Here is a 6,697-nt window from a genome sequence, read left to right on the forward strand (position 1 = left end):
GGATACAAAAACAGAAATTACTGGAGAAACTCAGCAGGTCTGGCAGCATCTGTGGAGACATAGCAGGGACAACATCTTGAGTCCGTTCCGGAGAAGGGTCACTGGACCTGAAACACTAACTCTGCTTTCTCTTCATATATGCTGCCAGACCTGAATTTCTGTCTTTGTTTCAGATTTTTAGTATCCACAGTTCTGTTTTATTTTAGATATTTATTACAGTAACTATTACATTCGTTATCAACTCTACGTTCCACAGGCACATCAATGTCTGGGCAGCATTTTACAAAGAGTGGACCTTGCTTCAGTAGAGTGTCATGTTTCAGGAGGTCTAAGGTAAGATGGAGAATGAGATGATGAGATGGTGAGTGTATCTCTACAAGGTTTACTGATGTACTGACCACACAATGTAATATATTTTATGGATGTTTGCCGACAACACAACACTAATTAATGCATGCACGCAGTACCTGATACACTGTTTCATTAAAATAGTATTGTTTGTTATTTGTAAATATTTGTAACTGGTTTTAGAAGAGATCTCACTGCTAATGTGTAGCTATGGTTTGTAGATCACTGGTCAATGCAGAGGCAACACAAGTATCTTTGTGTGCAACAGGTTTATTTACAAGAGTTTTAAAATATCTCAGTAACCTAAAATGTCTTCCCAGGCTCAGGTTCTAGAAGTTTCTGTAGTGTCTGTTTATTTTGCTCCGAGTCCACCTGGAGGCTTAACCAATCAAGTTTGGTGAGCATAGATTAGTTAGCGTATTCACATGATCCAGCACAATATCATTGAGGATTACATATGAACTTTGACTTGCATTGAAAATAAATCATTGGCATTTGAATGAAATACTAGTGTCAGAGAAGTATCTGAGCTGAAAATGTCAACTACACATCCTCCTGCTCCCACCTTATCCCAGCACTGTGCCACATCTCACCAGCATTTCTGCTCAAACCAATTTAAAACATCTCCTGGTGTCCTCTGGTTTCAATCAATACTCGTTCTCCAGCACAAGGTACCAGCGAGAGCTCTTCACACTGGATTCTGCACATGCCACAATCACACCCATCAAAAATTACACTCACACCAAAACCAGTCCATAGACCAAAACTGGTCATTCACAAAACGTCATGCATCCACACTCACAGAAAAACACACATGCAGCAAACAGCCACACCCACCAAACCCATAGAGCCCTCTCCCTGGTTTTACTGAGTGACTTGAATGAGACTGGATTATAAATATATATATTTTAAACACAAATTGAGAATACAATGTAAGTGTACAGTGTTTTAATCAGGTTCAATGGAAGCACCGAACCATCATTTCCACATCTGTGAGGTTCTACAATCACCCCCAGCACCGATTCCCCACAAACAGATCGATCAGAACCAATAGATCCAGGGAGGGATCCAGTGAGGACTGGAGGATTATTTCAGAAGGGACAGAGGGTTAAAAGATTTTGGGATTATGGGATGAATAACAGATAGAGCTCAGTAAGACTCATGGGACAGAAAGATAAAATTCTCAATAGTTAAAACATGGTACAGAACTATTCCATTCATAATTAGTAACTGTCCCTCCAAATTACAAATTAAATACAGAATATTTGAAAGTGCAGAGCACAATTATAAAATGCACAATTAATAAGAAGGTTCATATATAACTGATAGGATTTGATCATCCTTCAAGCCTATTGTTTAGGTTCTGACGAATACAGAAACAATCAGGAGGATGATGAGCACAGCCATGGCAATAGACAGCAGCACAGTAATCACTACCATCGCCCCACTCCGGCCCGAGAAACCTACGTCAATGTCATTGAAATCCATCGCTGTAGAAGGAAAGCACATCAATAAATTAACAACAGCCTCTTCCTCATGGCATCCACCATCCACACATCCCTTACACACTCACAGTTCACACTCCAATCCACACATCCCTTACACACTCACTGTTCACACTCCAATCCACACATCCCTTACACACTCACGGTTCACACTCCCTCTACACATCCCTTACACACTCACGGTTCACACTCCAATCCACACATCCCTTACACACTCATGGTTCACACTCCAATTCACACATCCCTTACACACTCACGCTTCACACTCCAATCCACACATCCCTTACACACTCACGGTTCACACTCCAATCCACACTCACGGTTCACACTCTATTCACACATCCCTTACACACTCACGGTTCACACATCCCTTACACACTAGCTGTTGACATTCCCTGAGGTCAGGATGCGGGTCAGGGAGGGTACAGATGTGGGTGGGAGGAGGGATGGTGAGAGATGGGGGTGAGGATGTGGGGTGGGACTGGGCTGTGAGGACAGCTGACCCTCAGCACTACCAGGACTCAGTGACTTCATGTATCAGCTGAAACCTTACACAGCATGATCCCAGCCATGTTCACCAAAGGGTGGGGGGGAAGCAAAGGAGGGGTCTGGGATCTTACTGTTTGGAGATTACGGAGTCTGGGTGAGTGGATGGGAATGTCAGACACAGCATCAACACTCCAGCCTGGCTCTTGGGCTGTGAAGCTCCCCATAGTCAAACAGCACCCTGGCACACAGTGTTGGGTGGGGGTGGGTACAGGGAGAGTCCTGGGGTGGCACAAGTGGGTGAACTGGGTAGCTGCTCTCCAATGTCGTGCACAGTCTCAAATACAAGGTGACCATTGGGAAGAATACTCACGTGAGGTGGTCGTGAACTGGAGGGGGTTACTTTCCTCGTTGCCGATACGATAAACCACACTGCAACGAAACAGAACACAGGACAGGTTAAACCCAGCCAGGGAGTGAGGGTGAGATACAGTAAACAGAGGGAGACAGACAACGAGACTGACACAAAGCGAGAAAGAGAGAGAGAGAGACTGACTGAAAGGTAAAGAGAAAGAAAGATAGAAAGAGTGTGAGATAGACAGTGACAGATGGAGGGACAGAGAGGAAGTGAGAGGGAGACAGTCAGAGACAGATGGAGCAAGAGATGAATAAAGAGAAAGTGACAAAGAGACCGAGAAAGAGAGAGATGGTGAGATCGATAGAACAAAACAATCCTGTTGAACCTACCAGGAGCAGTGGTTCAGAGACAGACAACTAATTCACAAGACTTTCAGGGAGCAGTCAATGGTCCTGTTTGTGGCTAGATCAAGTTGATTGCGTTTTGAATCCAGCCAGAGATTTTTGGGATAACTTGCCTGAGGAGCAGTAGCCCTTTGATCTTTCCTTCTTTGCAACTTCTGTCAGTAATGTGTGTGAGCTCAAACCCCACTTTTCCACTCAAGGAGGGCTCCTGAAGAGGATTTCAGAATCCACCTCATTGTCTCCTGCAAAGGGAATTCAACCAGCTACAACTGCTCCAGAAAATGCCCCAGTGCCAACAGCTTATATCTGCACAATAACCTCAGGGGGTCCAGCTCATATACTACAATCATGATTTAGAGTCATAGACTCATAGAGATGTACAGCATGGAAACAGACCCTTTGGTCCAACCCATCCATGCTGACCAGATATCCTGATCTCATCTCCTCCCATTTGCCAGCACCCGGCCCACATCCCTCCAAACCCTTCCTATTCATATACCCATCCAAATGCCTTTTAAGTGTTGTAATTGTACCAGCCTCCACCAGTTCCTCTGGCAGCTCATTCCATACACGTACCACCCTCTGTGTGAAAACGTTGCCCCTTAGGTCTCTTTTATATATTTCCCCTCTCAACTTAAACCTAGGCCCTCTAGTTCTGGATTCCCCCACCCCAGGGAAAAGACTTTGTCTATTTACCCTATCTATGCCTCTCATGATTTTATAAACCTCTAATGTCACCCCTCAGCCTCCGACGCTCCAGGGAAAATAGCCCCAGCCTGTTCAGCCTCTCCCTATAGCTCAAATCCTCCAACCCTGGCAACATCCTTGTAAATCTTTTCTGAACCCTTTCAAGTTTCACAACATCCTTCCGAATCTCCCTTTCTCCTGAGTTTTAACTGTGACCTGACCAAAGTACTTTTACATTAACATTTTGCAGAGTTTTCAGTTTTGTTGTTTATCCTCAGGCTTGTATTTGTTAGTTTTGGAGGAAGTAATGTTACATTTATTTGCAATTTGTTGATAATCTTTGCACCTTTGTTGAGTAAGTTTTATTTGTAATAAACCAGTTTTTCAATTAACTTCTTTCTTGACTGACTTGTATGAAACCTAGAATCCTTGCAGTGTGGAAGCAGGCCATTCAGCACACACATGATTCTAACCTTTTAACCCTACGTTCCCCGTGGCTAATCCACCCTAACCTGCACATTTTTGGATTGTGGGAGGAAACTGGAGCACCCGGAGGAAACCCACACAGACATGGGGAGACTGTGCAAACTCCACACAGTTGCCTGAGGCTGGAATTGAACCTGAGTCTCTAGTGCTGTGAGGCAGCAGTGCTAACCACTGAGCCACCTTGTCCACCTCAAAATATGTAGGCCATCATCCCTGGGTGGTGTCAAGCCATCAACCTTCTGGTTAACAGCTGTACGCACTGACCCATCACACCACAGACACTGGCATTAGCTAATAGTTATGTGGTGTTATGACTCATAAAGGAGTTCTGGGAGCCACTTGATACAGCTGAGCAAGAGAAGAGGTCAGGGAAGATCTCGAGGGCAGTGCTAGCTTGGTGAAGCTAGCTAGCTGTGAAAAGCTGGGACTGTGTCTGTCAGTAATTACTGCAGTGTAGTGTCCAGAGGAGTGTAATCCCGGAAAAGAAGGGAACCAATTAAACCAGCAACAGCCGTGGAGACAGTCCATGACAGAGTGGAACTTCATGGAATTTTGAATCCAAGTCATCAACAGTAAACAATTGCGAAGTTTTAATGGGATTTGATGACCCACTGTGTCACTAATGTCTGGCAGGATTATTGAGATATTGGTGAGATCTGTCTTGGCTATTTAATGTGTTTTGTGGGATGTTTGATCACAGTTTATTACTCATACTTACCTCCCATTGGTTGAGGGTGTTAGAATAGAAGTCATATCCATCTCAAAGGACAAGGGTAGCAGATAAATGGGAACATCACCACCTGCAAGATCCCCTCTGAGCCACTCCCCATCCTGACTTGGAAATATAAGGTTGTTGCTTCACTGTCACTGGGTCAAAATCCTGGAATTCCCTCCCGACTAGCATTGTGAATCTACATTGGTACCAAATACTGCAGCTCATTGAGAAAGCAGCTCACCAACATCCTCTCAGGGGGCAACTAGGGATAAGCAATAAATGCTGGGCCCAGTTGGCGACACCCACTTCCCGTAAGTGAATAAAAATGTTATATTTACTCATTGTAGATTGTATTACTGTTCAAACTTTGTAGAATACAGTTTATCGTTGTTTGTTCAAATCTGTGAAATCTTGTGTCTTTATTTTGTCATTAATTCTCCTTACCTTCTGTCTACTGTCTACTAATCCCTCGCTAGATCATAACATAAATTTGGCAATGTCATCCACAATTATAACGAGAGAGAGAGAGACAACAGAGTGAGAGAGGACAGAGAAAGAGCAGAATGAGAGAGATGGAGAGCGAAGGGGAGCAAGGAAGAGAAAGAAAACAGAGAGAGAGAGAGAGAAAACAGTAATGGGGGAATGTTTCTGGAGAGGCAGCAGTTAATGATGAGGGGATGGTGAAAGTGGAGGTTTGTGGGGAGTGGTGAGTATACGCTAGGGAGAGGATGACAAGGAGGATGTGAAGGGGAGTAGAGTAAGAAAGTTTTAAACTAAGGATTGACTTGTCCCAGGTGGAAATGACAGAACATGTTTGAAACACAAGGTTTTCATTTTGAGGAGTGGTCTGAATGATCTTCAAAATGATGAAAGATACCCCCTGGGAACAAGGGGGAAAATCTCCATTTAACTACGTTTTATTTTTTATTATTATTTAGAGATAGTTTTTTATTATACTGTTGTGAGTGTATTAGAGAGCCTTTATATGCTCTATGCTCGGGATGTTCTGGATAGGGTTTCCCCTCCCGAGGGGTCTCGGATTTGCCCGGACAGTTATGGTTGATCAGTCGGTTAAGTGGTGCACCTGGAATGTCAAGGGGAGTAATTCACCAATCAAAAGGAAGAAAATATTATCAAATCTCAAGGAAGAAAGGGTTGATATAGCTCCCCTACAGGAGAAACACTTGTTTGATAAAGAACACTTGAAATTACGACAGGGTGGATTTGATCAGGCCTTTATTTCTTCTTTTAGCTCAAAAAGCAGGGGAGTTGTTATTCTTATTCGGAATAATTTCCCTTTCAAAATCCTAAATCAGATAAAAGACGAATCTGGACGATATATTCTGATTAAAGCCCTTATAAATGGAGAGGAATGTGGGATTTTAAATTTGTATTGCCCCCCAGGCACATCCTTCTAAATTTATAACGGAAGCCTTCTCAAAACTGATGGCTCTCGGTGTCCGTCATACAATTATAGGGGGAGACTTTAATTGTATTATGGATCCGGAAATAGATAGGATTCCCAAGAGTACTGCAGGAGTATCTCCCAGATCTAGACAATTGGTGGATCTGAACAAAGAATTAGGATTAGTAGATGTATGGAGATGTCTTCATCCACAGGGCAGAGATTTTTCTTTTTACTCTAATCCACATAAATGTCAGACCAGATTTGAAATGTTTTTTGCCCCCTCGATTTTTTAAAATTCCA

The 6,697-nt window shown here is 43.3% G+C and overlaps 1 long non-coding RNA gene across 1 annotated transcript; it reads right to left on the reverse strand.

The window, feature by feature from the left end:
• Positions 1–602: 602 nt before the first annotated feature.
• Positions 603–2,831, reverse strand: LOC122546738. The gene is made up of 2 exons (XR_006310798.1): positions 2,713–2,831; positions 603–1,838 (listed from the first exon to the last, which is right to left on the reverse strand). It is a non-coding gene; the product is annotated as an uncharacterized LOC122546738 (long non-coding RNA).
• Positions 2,832–6,697: the final 3,866 nt, after the last annotated feature.

This window comes from Chiloscyllium plagiosum, unplaced genomic scaffold, assembly GCF_004010195.1.
Source record: "Chiloscyllium plagiosum isolate BGI_BamShark_2017 unplaced genomic scaffold, ASM401019v2 scaf_8989, whole genome shotgun sequence".
NCBI lineage: Eukaryota > Metazoa > Chordata > Chondrichthyes > Orectolobiformes > Hemiscylliidae > Chiloscyllium > Chiloscyllium plagiosum.